Below are 18,480 nucleotides of genomic sequence, written 5' to 3'. Positions count from 1 at the left end.
CCCCTCCACGCCCCCGTCTCAGGGTCACCCAGCTTGGCAGCCCAACGCAGGTTTCTGCTGGGGCCCACTCAGCAGACTAGGGGCCTGAGTCTCACAGGACAGGGGACTCTGTGGCTGGACATCGGGCACCAGGGCCATGCCTGCCGCCTTCCCTGTGCCCTGTCCCCTGGTCTAACACAGGCTGGCACTTCCTCAGGGAGTGGGGGGGGGGGGCTGTGCTCTGAAGTCCAGGCAGGTGCCCATTTTATCCTGGGCAGCCTGACCCTCATCAGAGCTCTGGGAGAGGCCGGCAGGTATCAGTCCCAACTGGCTAATAGGAAATGCTACTCAGAGATGCGAGGTGATTCATGGAAGTCTCTTGGCTTCTACGTGCTGGAATTAACACTGCCAAATAAGAAATGTTTAAATGAGATTCACTTGTAAAATCGCTCTGTACCCTAGAGCTCCCTTGCCTGCGTTTATTTTTGTTATCTGTGTTAATATATGAGACACAGAAATAAGACCTTGGCAGACAGAGTGCTTACCTGAGGGGTGAGCTGTAACTATGATAGTAACAGGAACAGAGGCCTCATGGGTCTGGGAGACTCTGGTCACTCAGACTGAGTCCAGTGCAACCTCTCCTTCCAGCTGTGTGGCATGTCCAGCTCCTCTGACAAGGCCTTGATGCTGCCCCAGACCTGGCCCTGAGCTGCCCTGGGGTGCCCAGTGTGTCTGTTTCCATCCCTTGCTCAGTGTGGATGACTCCCGGGACCCTGAGGAGAGTGGCTGAGAGGTGAGGAGCCTTCCTGGCTCTCTGAACTGACCGAATAAGATTAGAGGCAGATTACATATGTGGCTTTTTTTTTCAGTACTACATAAATTTATAATTTGAAAATCTAGAAAACATAGGTGATTGTCTAAGACTAGATAGGTAGGTAGGTGGGTGGGTGGGTGGGTGGATGGATGGATGGATGGATAGATAGATGAAAAGATAGATGATAGATAGATAGATAGATAGATAGATAGATGAGATTTCCAATCTTATCTCAAGTTAAATTTTGGGATCAATATAAATAGATGATGGAATGATAGATCTACCAACTGATCTATATTGAAACAGGTAAACCCATCTATTTACCCATATATAGCTCTACTGATCTATTAATCTATCTATCTATATTAAGAGAGGTCAAAACTTCACTTATCAGATGAGATTGGAAATCTAAACCGAACAATGGCCAGATACAAAATTGAGAAATTTCTCCAGTAGTGACTTCACCTTAAATCACTCCTGCCATGAAAATGCCTCATTGAAGTTTATTGAAAATTTAGAGAATACATAATGGGGGAGTTACTTAACGTTTTTGGAAACATTTCTATTTCAAGTTTGTCACTGAGCATGACCACAATATGACACAGACACACAGCTAGAAATGTATTTAGTTTTAAAACCTAGGTGCAGAACTCTACCTAATATATATATTAACAAGGAGAACCATAGTTCCTAAAAAAAAAATACACTGTAACTAAGTGGGTTTTTTCCCCAACAAACAGACATGATGCATTATTTGGAATTTAACGACAAATGAGGTCCAAAAGTGACATTTTAAAATAGACATTTTAATGGTTTAAAACTGTATAAAATATCTTAAAAAAGACCAACAACTCTCTCTCTTAAAAAAAATGAGTGAGGCAGAGGAGAAGTCATTCCCACAAAAGATACATAGTCACCAAAAAACATAATAACAAAGTATTCAAAGCACACAAATTAACCAAATTTCTAGGACAGTGATACAGTATTTTTCTTGTGAGTTTAGCCCCTAGGAGCATGTGACATGAGGGGACTGGCCAGAAGCCACAGGGCAAATCTGTCCTGCGCTCTCTGGGTGGCCACACGACTCTTGCCGTCATTTTGGAGGCTCATTCAAGAGCCGCTCTCAAGTCTTAAACGTCCTTAAGGGCTGCCCAGCACTCCCACAGCTGCAAGGCTGCCCTGCGCAAATGCCTGGACACTGGAACAAAGATATCCAGACGTCTCTATTGTGCTGCCTTTTCCAAGATGTTCTACAGTTTGAGTCTTATTGGATAGCTCATCCAGACTGAGTTCTTTATTTCAGTCATGTGCACCTAAGATGTGCATGTCCTTTCGTGACTATTTATCTCACTGAATACTATCCCACTATCTGGGTGGACCACGGTTTTCTCTTCACACACTTCCTGAAGGATACCTTGGCGTCTTTCCGTGTGGGCTGATTGTAAATATGGCTGCTATAAACATTTACCTCCAAGAATCTGTCAAAGTGACCATGTAAGTGTTCCTGCCAGTGTGTGGCTCAGGCAGCTTCTGCTCAGATGAGCAGAGCCCAGGTGCGATTCTGGAGTCACCTGTCTCTCCCAATTCCAGGGTGGTGTTTTTTGTTTTTGTTTTTATTTTTCCCCAGAAGCTTCTATCTCAGATGGTCCAGGTAAGTCACTGACTGCCAATGCATTCAGCTTTTTCCTCCTTGTAATGGAGCAATGACTTCTGAGCTGTTTAATGGTGAAGGTCTCGGTCTGTTCGGATTTTACTTACATGCTAAGTCGTGTGTCCCACTTTGGTTGTGTGGCCACCTGTGGTGCTCATGCCCAGAGCTCCAACCGTGTGTCCAGCACTTGTAGACTTGACCGTGTCCCTTCCCAGCCACCCTCTGAGCACCATGCATCATCTCAGAGTTGTTCCCTGTCCCAATATCTCTGAGGTCAACTCCAGTGCTCGCCTCAGACTCAAGGGCACTCACTTTGCTCTGACGGGCGCAGAGAAGGTGCTCAGTGCCCACGGGCTCAGCAAGGCATCCCTGGGAGGCCCTGGTCCTCTCTGTGGCAATTCTGCAGATTCCATGGGGTCCGGGCTGCATACAAGCGTGCCCTGTATTTGAACCTCATCTTTGTCTCTCCTCTTCACATGAATATTTATTGTGTGGAGAGCAAAGCCAGCATGCCAGCCCCCCCATTCACGGAACTCATCAACAAGTCCTTTGTGAAAGCTGACCTGGGGACGCAGGACGGAGAAAAATGAATGTGCTTCGTTATCTGAATCACAAGGGCTGTTAGGAACAATGTTCAATGGCTTTTATTCTCTTATGCCTGCATGACCCAGGACTTTGGGACAGCTAAGTGATTGGGAAATTTGTTGCAAAATAAAATGCAGTCAGTGTACCAGGAAGACTCCAGCTTCCAAGCCGTGTTCTGGGTGGGAGAGGGTGACCCTTCCCAAATCCACTCTTGATCCCACCACGACCAGGCCCTCCTTCCTACCTGCGTGGCAGTCAGCACACACAGGCCACCAGCACCCAGGGAGACCTGGGAAGGGACAGAGTGGAAGACTCCTCCAAGACTGTGGCAGGATGTGTGTCCAAGCCTCCATCTGTTCTATGGTCACACAGCTATAAATCCAGCCGCTCTGTGGTGAGATTCATCCCAGCCAGTTATAGGGCATCCTGTTAAGCATCAGGGGTTCAATAAAGGTCCCGTCATCCTGCATGCAAACAGTACGGCTGCAGGACCAGACACATGGAGCTCAAGCACCCCACCGTGTACCTGTTAGGGGACGGACTGTCTCTGCTGCCTCTTCCACCTGCCAGTGAGGGAGCCCCTCATCTCCATGGGCTGCAGCTAGTCCCCTTCCTAGATGGTCACCTCTGTGAAGCCCCCACATTCCCTCTTGACCCCCCACTCATCACCTACTCATGTCCTCTTCCAGGGGTAGCCCTCCTCTCTCTGTCTCTGTCTCTCTTTGTCTCTCTCTCTCACACAGACACACGCAAATACACAACCCGACTCATAAAACTCTCCAGCTTCAGTGCCTCTTCCCTGAGGAGGGTCCCTTTCTCCCCAGGACCCTGGTTCTGTCCCTGCAGCTCTCAAACTAAGAGCTGCAGCTGGACACAGGCCTGCCTTGGCAGCACCACATGCTGGTGAGTTTGTGCGACCACAGGCCACCAGCTCTGTGTCCCAGGTTCACTCCACAGATGCCACAGGCACTTTTCCTCTCACGGTCACTGGCAGGAGGTGCAACCATGGGGTGCGATGACCAGTCCCTCTGTGTGCTGTGGCTGCTGTGCCTTCAAAGGGGACAGTACTTTAATTTGTTTTAAAATGAACACATCAGATAAAAATACTTACAGGCAAACAACAACCACAGAAAGACACCGAAGTTTAAAAGCCATCAGTCCTGCATTCCCACCCTGGAGGATGATGGGGCTGGCGTCCCATGGGCATATGTCAGAGGTCAAGGGCAGACAGGAAAGAGAATGCTCCCAACCCACTTCTACATGTGAACGTTGACCCAGGTGTCTGTATTTCAGCTGGGCTCTGCATGACAGTGCTGTGCACCTACTGTGTGCACAATCTCTATCAGCTAAGTCCTAGGTCTCCTCTGTCTCGCTGGCCATCACACTTCTGTTCAGGTTTGTACCTGGCATCATGGGAAATGCCACCTATCATGATATAACCCAAGTCTCAGCTACTTAAACTGGAGTCAGTAACTGAGACGCATGGTGGACACGTTCAACTGTTATTTCTTGTCTGTATTTGGTACCCAGCAGCTCACCGATGTGTCTATCTTTTGAGGATGAGGACATAAGAAGAACTCAGAAGTGCCAGTGGGAGCAGTGGACACAGCAGCTGAGTCTGGGGCCAGCTGGTTAGCCCGCAATTTTGGGGGACATTGATGAACTCAAATGCGACTGCCTGTCAACCCCCAACAGCTCGCTCCCCCAGTGGGAGTATGCTCACTAAACAACCAACACTCCCAGGTCGACGTCTGCTCTTTCCTGCTTGGTGACTGAGAATGAAAGGGACACAATAAAAGAACAGTACCTTTCAACAGCGGTGGCAAAGGAAGTGGCCACAGGAGTTGGAACACTGAATTCCAGAGGAAAAGGAGTCCTTCCTAGACAAAGAGCTGTCTCTGAGCTTCCGTCCCTGGGGAGAGGGACCCCATCTGGGTGTGTGCAGACAGAGGATCAGTCTGCACAGATGGAGAGAGAGGTTGCAACACGAGGGGAAACCGAGCCAGCCTCAACACCCAAAAGGGATTGGACCTGGAAGACACGATATTTAAAAATATGCCATTTTAACCTGAGAATTCTCCTCTCTGCCCAGTCCCAAGGTATGCAGAGAAATTGGAACTAGAGGAGGGACAAGGAAAAAGATTCAGAGTAAACTGAATAGCACAGTCTCGTGTCAGGTGAGTTTCTGGACCCACCGGAGCAGAACCCACAGGTGGAAATGGTGTCTGAACTGAAGTCCAACCTCCTGGCGCATCACGCTGACAAGGAAGGTCGCATCAGACCAAGGAGGTTGTAAGCTGACATGATCACTGTCGGACTCCATCTTATTAGAGATTCAGCCCCAGCTCAACTGGACCTTAGAGCCACTTGTGTAAGCTAAGTGCCAGGTGGAAAAAATGTCAGGCCACCTCTCCCATGTCCTAATCCCCAGACGCGGGAACGCATCCCCTCCCACAGCCAAGGGGCCCTGCACGTGTGATTGCACTAAAGCTCTAGATTGGAGAACAGGAGTCTGGGTTTCCAAGGCGGGTGCAGTCTGAACACAAGCGCACTAACTGTGGGAGAAGACGCCAGACGAGTCAGGCTCAGAGCGATGGCGTCAGGAGAGAGACCCAGCATGGCCCCTGGTGGCTGTGAAGAGCGAGGAAGGATCCTCGTGAGCCCGGGGATGACCATGCCTCTAGAAGCTGGAAACGGCAGGAAAGCAGGTTCTCCCTGGAGCCGCCTCCTCCTGAGACTTAGCCCTGCGGACACCTTGGTTTCAGTTCGGGGAGCTCCATTTTCGACTTCCGAGCTTCAGAAGGGCAAGAATGTAAATTTGCGTTGTTGAAGGTGCCCGGCCCGGCTGTTGATCACACCAGCGTAGGAAAGTAATAAAATGAGCAACTTGCATTATGCCCATCAGAAAGATGGAAGGCCTGTGTTCTTGGACGCTCTAGAAAATAAAACAATAACAAGACCGTGGGTAGCCTCCACTGTTTCACTGATACAAAATAACTGTGGTACAATAGAAACAACCTAATTTAAAGTCTGAATACACAGCCCTTAATAAAGAGAAAAAACAACAACCAAACCCTTGAAATGAGCATAAACACAATTTCAAAAAATAAATACAGAACGTTAAAGAATTTAACTGAAGGGAGGGGTGGTTCCCCGAAGACTTTGAGCAGTTTCAGAAGGGAGGAGGGAAGGGTGTGAGGCTGGACCTGGGGCCACCAGCCTCTCCACGCAGGGACGCAGGGACATCCTGGCAGAGGGGAGTCACTTTGATTGAGCGCCGACTCAGTGCCCAGCCCTGTGGTAGGTGCTAGGGGAAAATGAGTAACAGAAATGAGGGGAAAATCCTGTTCTGAAGGAGCTTAAACTCTAGTAGGTGAGACTGGAAACAAATAAAATACATAACCTCACTGGACACATTAGATGGTGAGGATGAGGCACACAAGTGATGGGGACATTTGGGGGCTGCGATTTTAGATAAAATGGTTTGAAAGTGACATTCAGGTGCAGAATGAGAGGGGTATCCAGGGGCTGAGCCATGTGGACAGGGAGAATGGGGGTCCCGAGACAAGAGCATCCCGAGGCCGCCAGGAGGGCCTCAGCTAGCCCGTGCGGGCTCAGAGGGCATGACCTGATGCTGGAGGGAGACTGACCGGCCTTTGACTGCAGCTCTCCCATGCTGGACGCACCGGGGCAAGAAGTGCTCCATCTCGGTGCATTTTGAAAGCTGCTGTGTGATTTTCCAAAACATCAGATGTGAGATGTGAACAAAAGACAGGTGTCCGGGGTGATCTCACGGAGTTGGTTCTGAGACACTGGAGAGGTGGAATTGTCACAAACCGAGATAGGACAATGACAGGAGCCACGGGCTGGGGTGGTGTGACAGAAGTTCATCTGGGAGGAGGCAGCAGGACCCCCTGGGGAGCCCCTGGCTTACGTGTGGAATTAAAAGTAATGGACAGATGAGCTCCCAAGAGGCAGAGTGAGGACAAGAGGACAGAGGTCTGGCACGGCCCGGGGTCTCTGCCTGGCAGACCTCAGGGGAGTGGAGCAGAGTCTGAAACGAGGTGAGGAGAAGCCCCCAGGGGCCAGGATGAGATTCCAGAGGCTGCAGGGTCTACAAGTGCAGTCGGAAAATCTCTCAAGAAAGAGGGCAGGTTGGTCACCAAATGCCACGGAGAAACCAGGAGGCCATGTGATGGTCACAGCAAAGGGGCAAGCCAAGGGAGAAGCCATAGGTTCATGGAGGAGGGCAGGCACACACAGGTGGGTTCTTCATCCTCTCATCCACCCAACACCTCATGTGGACGCAGCATGCCTGGGCTCCGGGCGGCTGGCGTGAAGCCACAGAGCAGGGACGGCAGCTGTCCCCATCCCCCGAGCCCTCTGCCCTAGAGGTGCTTTGTTTCAAGCACGTGAAGCAGAAGATGTTTCGCGTTCCAACAGGCATGGAAAACACGGAACATTGCAACTGCGCGGGGGACCAGGGTAAGAAAGAGAGGCTTCCGGCACCCACCAGGCAGCACCTGGGCTTTACCTCCTTTCCGTGCGACTTCTGCATCACCCTCCCGGTTAGTGGGGGAGTTGCGGGCCTGCCATCTTTGCTGTACCAAGCGGCTCGTCGTAATGACGTGGGCTTTCCTATCAGCTGAGAGTCAGCTGGGTCTGCGGAGGCCCCGCTGGGGAGTGGTGGTGATCGGGCAGTTATGGGCCTTTTCCCAGGCAGCGGACGGAGCCCCAGACATGCTGCTATCTGCCTTCCCCCACATCACTTACCCCATCAGCCTCCCATCACCGATCAAAATTGCCAGTCTTGGGGCTCATATCGGTGTGTGGGGGGGTCACTCTCTGATTACTCTGCTGGGCCCACGGGTCCCAGAGTGAGACATTGTATGACCAGTGTCACGCCCTGGAGAAATGTGTCTATAGGGGCTGCCACACAACTTCCCGTGTTTGTCTAGACTCTAGCCTAGAGCAGTGGAGATGAGACCTACGTTTCCCCGACTCTCACACAGAATCACCGCCATTCGAGGTGGGGGTGAATTCACGAGGCTGCTGTCCAGTGGCTCAGCAACGGAACTGTGGGATGTGCACACCCCACACGAAGCTCACAGGTCCCTCCCTCTCCCCCACTAGACAGCTGCATCTCAGGCATCACTTCTTCTCCAGGAAACAGTGGCCTCCAGCCACACTGCCATGGACGTTGTCAGAAAATGTTGTCCATTAGTGGCCGTTTGCTGCCTTGGGAATGCCGCTGTCCTGGACTGTCCAGCCCTTTGCACACGGCTCTGACTGCTGGGAGGACAGTCCCCCTCGGCTGGAATCCAGCGCCGTCTCAAGTAGGGACATTCATCTTAGAAATGGTGGAAAATGACACTTTCCCATTGTACATGAAACCAGCAAGGAGAAAGGGTGCCTATGGCCTCGTCCTCCAGGAAAACCTTGTCCTCACCACCCGCCTCACGGGCGCTCAGGGGCTGTCCCAACACAGGCATGACTGAGGCTGCCCCCTGCATCATGAAATGGGGGGTGGGGTGGGCTGGCTTCCCCTAGGACACAAGAATGCAGCTTTTACTTTTAGATGCTCAGAGTCCTCCCTGTACCCAACCCTTGTGACTTCAGCTTTTGGCTCACCATCTCAACATAATTCTTGTCACAATCGGTCATTTCAGTACCTGCCAGGACGTCCTTTCTTTCACGGTGGCCGCCTCCACTGCCCTGCCCTTGTCTGTGCTATGACCACGTCCTCACTCGTCAGTGACAATCGGCCCCCATGCAATGGCCCCTCCCGACTCTGGCTCTCCTTCCCCCAGGCTGGGGCCCCAGGGCGCCTGGACTGCACCCACCTTCGCCCATTTATCAGGCGGCGGTTGAAGGACGCACACCCAGAGAGGGACCAGGTAGCACAATTGAACTCTGCCCTTGGCTGTGGTTCCAGAGATGTGTTCTGAATCAGGGAATTTACCAGAATTAATCGACGGCCTCAGCTCTGGACCGTGGCCCAGGGTCGCATGCTGTTCAGAGGGGTGCAAAGCCGGGGCTGTGTGTCTGCAGACATCGTCCCAACCTCAAGCATTCTTCCCTCTCGGCATAGACGCCACTTCGAAATCAGATTCTAGAACTAATTTCTATAGAGATAATCCTAGTGGTGACTTCCAGGGGACAGCCCAGGAAGCAAGCCTGTCTGGGCAGCTGCTCTCCGTGGGGGTTTCTGAGCCTCCGAGGACCCTATGCACCCACACTGCATGTGACGATCAGCATGCCCCCTCCTGTCCCTGCTCTGGCCTTAGCATCTCCCATGTCACCTGTCCTCCGGGCCTTCTGTCCCTATGCATCAGGCCCCATCCAGAACCCTACCCTCTCTGCCTGTCTCGGCCTGCAGGGGTACACAGGAGACTCCAAACCCTTCTGAAATTCCAGGCTCAGATGGCACCTTCACTATGTTGATGGTTCATATGAACCAGGACAAAACCCTTCTGTCCCCCACTGCCCCTCGCTTAACTGGGCACATGACTGTCCTACCACAAGGGATGATTTCTGGTCTGTCTTACTGCTAGATCTGGCCATGGGACTGCATTTTGGCCAATGAGACAACAGCAGGAAGAATGTGCACCACTTTGGGGCAATGATCTTTAAAACAATGAGCATGCCTTCCTGTTGTCCTGTTTTCCTTCTGGAAAACTGGGATGCAGACATGACAGCAGGCGCTGGGCAGCCACCCTGGGTCCAGAGTTGGAAGCCATGTTGAGATAAATGGTAGAGTCACCCAACAGCCTGGCACCACCTACCTTTGGACTTCTAAGAAAGAGTATGGGCCACTCTAGGTTGTGTGGTGCCGTAAGTCATGTGGGTCAGCCTCATGCTGGCAGAGAGTCAGGTCACTCTGACATTTTCAAGGGGCAAGATACAGACAACGCCCTGTGGTAGAAATGCCAACCCATGGCACCAACGTCTCCTCTCTCTCAGGAAAGTATGACTGGCCACACTACCAATGCCCAGCCCCAAGGGAAGCCGCGGACTCTCATACCAAGCTTGCCCAGGTGGCGAGGCAGGGGCCCAGCACCGTCTGCTCTGTCCCTGTGATGTCTGAGCCCTTGGCTCCAGCCCAGCGAGGACCAGAGAGAAAGACAGAGAAGGCAAAGGACACCAGACCACATCACGCGTGGATGGAGGTGCTGTGTCCTGGGATTATCTTTTTGTTGGTAAAACTTGGCCCCAAGCTCCCAGGCTGGGGAATGTGAGAGTGCACGGGGGTTAGGGAGCCTTGCACGGCTTCTTGATGTGACTGGAGCCATGTAGGCCACTCTACGTGAGTATCGAGGCCACGAGTGTTTGCGAAGAAGCTGCTGGATGGAGACAGTCACAGGAGAAAACTACAGGCTCACAAGGTTACCCTACGTGACAGGAAGTGACCTGCTGATGTGAACACTAGCACGGAGAGAGCACCTCAGTCAGTACCAGCGAGACATTTCACAGAACGCACGGAAGCGCCTGCCTCCCAGGGCCAGTGACAGCCGCCCCTCCCTGCGTCACGGAGAAAAGGAGTGAGAGACAACTGCCCAATGGTGAGAGGGTTGGCACATTTGGCCATGCGAGTTTTTTAAAACCCTTGACTTTGAACAAAAGGGGAAATTACATAATAGTTATTATTAGATTAATGGTTCTTCTTATCCCCAATTAGCAAGTGTTGAACATGTACTTTAAAAAGCTATTTGAGGGATCCTCATGTTACCCCTCAGTCTGGCTCTGCCTGGTGATGAACTTGAATGGCCTCCCGCGAAGGTCTCCTTTGCTATATCCTTCTGATTCTCTCCTGCCCTGGCCACCTTGCTGCCCCTGTGCTCATGAGGCCCAGACCCTCTCGTTTCCACTTCACTGCCTCTGGGGACAGCCTGGGGCCACACCTGTCAGATGTTCTGTGACCTTGGGCAGATCATCCATTGATAGAAGGGAACCCACCCCAGCTTTCCGGGCTTGATAAGTCACATACTCGGGACCTGAAACCCTCAGGGGAGTGGACCCACTTTCCTCCTCACTATAGGGCCTTGGCCTTTGACATGTGGAAATCTCAGCTTAGCTCTGGGACAGGGGGACAGCATAGAGACAAACCCCAGGGCATGCAGAGGATAAGCTCAGGTGATGACACAGGGGAAGGCCAGGCATAAGGATGGACAGCTCCCTGTGGCTGTCGACAAAGGACCATGAACCAGGCAGCTTCAGGCATTCACCCTCTCTTGATTCTGAAATCCCAGTGTCAGCAGGGCTGTGCTCCCTCCCCAGGCTCGAGGGGAGAGGGGAGGGTCCTTCCTGCATCTCCCCAGCTCCTGGTGGCCCCAGGGCTCCTTAGCTTATGGCTGCATCCCTCTAGCCTCTGCCTGTTTCCTGTGGCCACTCCCTTCTGTCTCTTTCCTCTCCTCTCTCTTACAACACCTGCTATGGGACTTAATGCCCATCCTGACCCATCCTAGAGCCTTCCTTACACCTGAAAAACCCTTTTCCAAATGGCATCATGTCCACAGTTCTGACACTGAGGCCATGGAGGTATATTCTAGGGCCCCCAATCAACCCTGTGTACACGTGGGGACATTCCCCGTCTCTGGGTTTGTTAGTAGGTGACCAGTGTCCTTCTGTCTCTCCTTCTGTCTGTCGCCCATCAATGGAAGCCGTCCATCAATGGAAACCACCCATCAGCTCCCCAAGAAACCTGAGCTGACCCCAGAGCCTTCCTCCAGTCTCAGACCCCTGACCAACCATGCTCATAAGAGCATTCAGCCCCATGACTTAGGGCCATGTGTTGTCCCCCAAGCCTCTGTACCCAGCCCCCTCTCCATGACCTACATCAGCCCTCCCCACAATTACATGTGGCATCACCATCAAATCCCAAATGAAAAGAACCTTGGACAAATCCAGGCTGGCGCCCAGAGCCTGTGGAGGAGTGTGGCGAGGCTGGCCGCACGGGCCTTGGCAGGAGCTGACCTGCAGATGGGCGCACTGGACGGAGACGCTGACCAAGCCCCTTAGCACGCTCTGCCCAGACGGATTGATTGAACGAGGTTTTCGGCATGGCTTCACCGGTTATGGTAGCTTTTCCATTATGTTAGTGTGCAAATGCCTCTCGGAGTCCGCAGAATCAGGTGCGCTGAGCAGCTGCTAGGACACGCACAGTCACCCTTGGCCACTGGCTCTGGGTCACCGTGAGGAGAGGAGGCTTCGGGCTGGCCCGCTGGCTGTGAACGCCCATCCCCTTCCAGGCTGCCGCAGCTCATCTGGGAGTGTCTGTCCTGACCATTCTGGTTCCCTCCTTCCTCCACCTTTTGTGCTGTTCAGGCCCCGGACGGATTCAACAGGCTCCACACTGGGGACGGCACCTGCTTTTCCCATCCACCCATGCTGATGCTGAGCTGATCCCGAAACACCCCCACAGACACACCCAAGGCTATGTTCAACCAGCCATCTGGGCTCCTGGTGGCCCAGCCAAGGTGACGCATAAAACTCACCACCACAGGGTGTTTCCTCAAACTGTGTTTGTGTCTCTTCAGCCGTATTTGGCTAGGAACAGAGAGAAAGTTCAATGTCCAGGACAAACCCACTGGTGACCTTCCACCCAGGTTCCACTGCCCCTTTCCACGGACTGAGGACAGTGCCAGCAACAGCAGGGACCCAGCGTCAGGAGGAATGTGCCCAGCTCAGAGCTGGCTCAGTGTCCAACATCTCCCAAGAGAGGCCTCCCTAGGTGTGAAGCCTGACACCTCTGCAGCCTCCTGGGCAGAGGCAGGTAGACTGCTGGGCTGGTCTCTCTGGCTCCGGAGCTAATGAATGCCAGGCCCCCGGCTGTGGCCGAGCAGAGCGTCTCTGGGACCATTTCAGCCACAGGCAGAACCGCGCTGGCCCCTGGGCCCAGGACTTGCAAGGGGACATGACCTCCCGGCCTGCCTGCAGAGGACAAGCCTGTCCCTCCTCCGCTGAGTCCCAGAGCAAAACAAAGCTCTGTTTGCTTTGTGACACATCAAACACAGACTTGCAACTCCAACAGCATAAGGGGCTCACCAGGGTGACCACATATCAGTGTACTTGGTGGGTGTCCATTCCCTTACTTGTTTGGACAGCAAAACAGACAAAGCCAAGGCCATCGGCCTATAGGGAGGACAGAGTCGAGATTTTTTATTTATTTATTTTTTACACAACAAGGTGCTTAAAAGTAACAGAGAGGCCAGGGGAATCTCTGCATCATGATGAGCCCAGTTCCTGTCACATGAGACGTGTGTGCACCTCTGTCTGCCGCCGATGTCAGGACGCCAGTGAAGGGATGGCGCCGGACACTGCGTCCAGGTACAGCATGTCCGTAGGGTGTCTGCTCCCCTGAGCCCTGCCTCCTTTCCCTCTCCTGACGCCCCCGCTTGGTGCACTTGTGGCTCCCATGGGTTTGAACCCGGGAAGGCCCACATGGTGCAGACGTGTGCTGCCAGCGTACAATGCACGTGGGGTTTCAAAGATTCGGTACCAAAAACAGAATGTAGGGCATCTCATTCATCACTTTGATAATTGCTCACACATTGCAATGATAATAATTGGAGCTGAAACGATAAAACTGGGTAATTGGATTAAATAGAAAGACGATTAAAATAGCAATATGTCACCTGTTTGTGTCACAGGCTGGGGTGACCAGTGGAGAATGCTAAATGACACCATCAGCTCCTGTCCTGTTCCCTCTGTACAGCACGGTCTGGAGTCCTGTCTGGTGACACATGGGGCTTGTTCCTGTTGGAGTCACGGTGGGACTTGGTTTTCCTGGCCCCAGCCGGACACTCTAATGCATAAACGGCCCCCCCCAACAGTGGGAAACGGACCAGGTGCACTCCCTACTCTCTCCAGTCTCCAGGGAAAGATACCAAGCACCTTGCAATGTCCTTGAAGCCTCCAAACTCAGGCTCAGCTCCCTGTCTGGCAGGAGAGTCCTGATCCTGGCCCCATGAACTTAGCACGGAGTGTCGAGTGAGTATCCACATGGATCTGTGTGAGCCCCTCGGAGCCCATACAACATCAGGGTTAATTCTTTTGCGGACCAGCACAAAATTTCTGGCGGACCACACCAGTCCGCAGACCGGCAGCTGTAAACCACTGGACGACATCCTTCACCAGAAAGAAACACTTAATTTTGCTGTATTCAGTCCAGTTACATGAGGTCTCATGACCCTGATGAGATTTGACCAGATGCCAGAATGACTCATAGAATTTAAGAAATAAAAATTACAGTTTCATTATCAAGACCACAAATCAGGGGCAGCTGAATGAGGAGACCCACAGGGTGAGTCAGGACCTGTCTCACAGCCCAGGGGTGTGTTCGCCAACTGGGAACCCCCCAGAGCCGGGCCGCCCAGAGGTGTTCCTGGGCTTCCATCGCAGCGTCTGCCGGCTGACTGGACCATGCCCTCTCTTCCCTGGAGGTTGGGTGACACCACATGGCTCAAAGTCCCAACCCTTTCTGGTGACCAGCCCGGTCCTGACACTAGGTAGGGGCTTGCTGCCCCATTTGCATAAACCAGATGTTAGCCAAGGGGCTCATGAGGTACAGGCTCTTGCTCCTCCAGGAGCCAGCCAAATCCACCATTCTGCTGTGAACCACACAACCTCCCGGGAAGCAGCAAGTCACAGGTCTCTCACACTCCAGGGGAGACAGCACTCGGGGGTCTCCTCGAGCCTGCCCCTCCAGCAGGACTCTTTGTGCACACATGTCTCCAGGTGACTGGCCTCCAGGTGGCACTCTAACCCACGGTTCCCATGCCCGGGCTCTTGGCTCCAGTCCCTCAGCTTGGTGGGGGATGAGGAGCCAGAGGTGACCAGGCCTGCTGCCTCCACTGGCTGAGGGACTGCCTTCTCGATGGTTTGGCCTCCACACCAGGGTCCCAGTCCCCATTACTGCCACGGGTGCATTTAGAAGTGTAGTGACTACGTGTTGCTGCCTCTCTGGGAACCGTTTCTGGGTGGGAGAGGACAGGACAAGTGTGCAGTGGTAAGAATCGACCTGAATTCTCAGAGTTGTAACCTAACCAAGGTTAACTTCTTACCTCCAGACTCTGCTTTTGGGGGGTGGCCTCCAGACAGTGATTTGTCCTCCGGGCGGCTTTGACTTTGGTTTGCCAACAACCCCCATGGCCTCCACATTGTGCCACAGAAAGGAGAGACCTAGGATCCATGTGGCAGTGTTGAAAACCACAGCCCGCAGGCTGGAACTAGCCACGGAGCGTCCCGCACAGGGCGGGAGCCAGTGGGAGCAGGAGAGCACTCTGCTGTGTTGTCAAAGCCTCTGGGCAGCAGGGCTGGGGCGTGCAGGGCTCACAGTGTGGGTTTACCTTAACTTCAGTGACAGTGTCCACGTATTGCACTGTCGACCTTTGCTCTACAAGTGTCACTCCGATGACCCTACAGAGAAGAGCTGTGTCCTCCATCTCACGTGTGAATTTCTGTGTCCATCCTGGTGGAGTGGGCTCCCAGCGACTGATGACTTGGAAGTCAGACCACAGAAAGCTGGAGAGTGGGCAGCTCATGCATTGGGGTCCCGCTTCCTAAACTGTGAGATGGGTCCTAACGGCCTCTTTCTCATTGGGGTCCCGCTTCCTAAACTGTGAGATGGGTCCTAACGGCCTCTTTCTCATGGGGCTGGGGGCTCAGCCATGTCACCTCACGAGCCTCAGGAGCCCTGTGGCTCCCAGGGCAGGGTTCTCATAGCTTTGACATGCTAGGTGCTGTTACTGATGTTGCTGATGGTTATCTGCACTCTCTCTCTCCATCCCATTAGGTAAGCATGGAGGTGAGCTCTGAAAAACAGACACTGGTCATTGCTAAGGAAACATGTTGGGGAGGAGAGAGAAAGAGATAGAGAAATACCTATCTGTTTGTCTCCATCCATCCATCCATCCATCCATCCATCCATCTGTCCATTCATCCATCCATCTGTTTGTCCATCTGTCCACTATCGTCGCTTTCTCCTTCCTTCCACCATTCTATAGGGAGGTTTATTCTTCCAGCCACTAGTGAGTTAGAAGCAGAGTCCTGAGAGCTACTCCTTCCCGTCCTGACTCCATGACGACCAGGGAAAAGGTGGGGAGGGTCCCTCGGGAAGCTTTCAGAAGAGTCCCCACTAGTGGTATCTGTGTCCATGGAAATGAAGACACAAAATCATCTCTGAAATTAGGGGAAAAGGAAAATTTAAAAATAGTTTTAAGTTCCTGTTTAAAGATAGAAAACAAATAAACTATTCATTTTAAAATATTAAATAAATAAACTCAAAAACGCCATCTTTATTCCCTGAACTGTCATAGCTAAGGGACTAATGTGGTATTTTAATAACCGCCTCTCAGCTGACACTATAAATTCCATTCACATTCTAGTGATTAAACCAAAGTGATTTATTAGTACTTCATAACGGCATCTCCTCCCCCCATACCTTAAAACATCAACTGTATCAAAAATGCTCATTTACCACCATTGTTTTAATATTGTCTGTATTTTGTTTTATTTTGTGATTTATAACTTTGTTTTTCTTGCAATGCTAATCTTAACACCCTCTGTTGGATCCACTGAAGGCACAGGAGCACCCTCTTGTCTGGTAGTTTTTTAGCTCCCCTGCCCGGACCCCCGAGACGTCTGTGGCTTCCACTCCGGCAGCAGGGAGGAGGGCGCACAGACCACGCACCTGTCCCGAGGGAAGAAGACAGACACAGATGGAATGAAGGTGCCGGTAGATGATCCCTGTCAACCACTTCTTCCAAGAGGAAGTGCAACCAGCAGAGGTGGTGCCATGTGGGCAACTGGGTCATCGGCTGCATCCTGGCATCAACTGATAGACGGATGGGCGGGCAGAAGTCAGGCCAAGGACAACAGAGGCGGGAGCAGGTGTGTAGGGAGAGGGAGTGCGGCCAGGGACACTGATTCAGTAAAACTCAGAGTTTCAGTGAAGCACAGACACCCCCCCCCCCGGTGTTGAATGCACATGAATGCACAAGTGCAAGCATGCACGTGAGTGTGCATATGCACACGCATACACACATGCCTGCGCGAGGAGGATCAGACCAACTCCCACGGCAGTCTGTCCAAAGTCAGACAGCGTCCCTTGAGGCTTGAATGGACAATGGGACCTGGCTGTCAACTCCACCCCACAGGTGGTCCTAGGTCGTCACAAGGGCTGGGGCACAGGGACAGCTGTTGGCCCGTCAGCTTCCAGGCCTGCGCAGACACAGCCTTTTCCAGAAACCACAGTGGGACCATCCTGGCTTCTGATGTCTTGGCCTTAGTCCCAAGGTTGTCTCTTCTGGAATGTTTGGTGGCCAAAACCAGCCTGTCACTCAAGCCTTGGCCAAGCCTATGAGTGTCCTCAGCTGTTTGCAGAGAGTAGGCTCCCTGTCCCTGTGCAGAGTCGTGTCCTGGGCATGCAGCACAGAGTTCCTCTGTAGAGTCCTTGCCGGCTCCTGCCCTGGGGACTCAGCTCTGAGTGAGTCACACCCTGATCTTGCCAAGGACCCGGTGGGGTGACTGATGGGACAGAAGACAGTGCCTGCCTGCTTGCCACTTCCCCTCATTCCAGAAGCTTCCTTCCTGTTCACCTGTATGTGTCTGGTAGCCATCCAAGAACCCCTCTCCCCATCCAACAGCCCTGTTATTCTCAGGGCTGGACAGAAGTTGGCCAAGGGAGGGGTGTCCATGAAGAACCACCTGCTTGACTTCTTTGGTGGAGTCTTGATTATCTTACCTTTGCGAAAATAAAATACATGCATCAAGAAAATTATATATGGGCCCTGGTCGGTTGGCTCAGCAGTAGAGCATTGGCCCAGTGTGTGGAAGTCCTGAGTTCTATTCCTAATCAGGCCACACAGGAGAAGCACCCATCTGCTTCTCCACCCCTCCACCCCATCTTGCTCTCTTTTCCTCTCCCACAGCCATGGCTTGAATGGTTCGAGCAAAAGTTGGCCCCGGGCGCTGATGATGGCTCTGTAGCCTCTGCCTCAGGTGGTAAAATAGCTCGGTTGCTAAGCAAAGGAGCAGCAGCGCAGATGGGCAGAGCATCGCCGCCTAGTGGGCTTGCCTGGTGAATCTCGGTTGGGGTACATGTGGGAGTCTGTCTCTCTGCCTCCTCTCCTCTCACTTAGTTAAAAAAATAAAAGAAAGAAAGAAAATTATATATGGAAAAAATATCCCCCAAACCTCATCAGCTGGAAAGAGCCTGTCTTTGTGTGACAGAAATGTCCCCGGAGAGCTCCAGGCAGGTGGGTGGGAGGCAGGCAGGAGGGAGGGACAGAGTCATCCTATGCACACTTTTTAAATTAGGTAATTTAATTTCAATTATGCTTAATACAGAAAAATAGTCTGAAGCATAACAGAGGAAACTGCTCATCTACAATGCCTTACCCTAGAAATGTTAGCTGCCGACATCTTTTTTTAGGAAAACATATGAGAAGCG

The sequence above is a fragment of the Saccopteryx leptura genome, chromosome 1, assembly GCF_036850995.1.
Source record: "Saccopteryx leptura isolate mSacLep1 chromosome 1, mSacLep1_pri_phased_curated, whole genome shotgun sequence".
In the NCBI taxonomy this organism is placed as follows: domain Eukaryota; kingdom Metazoa; phylum Chordata; class Mammalia; order Chiroptera; family Emballonuridae; genus Saccopteryx; species Saccopteryx leptura.
Note: the sequence above shows the minus strand (reverse complement) of the source record.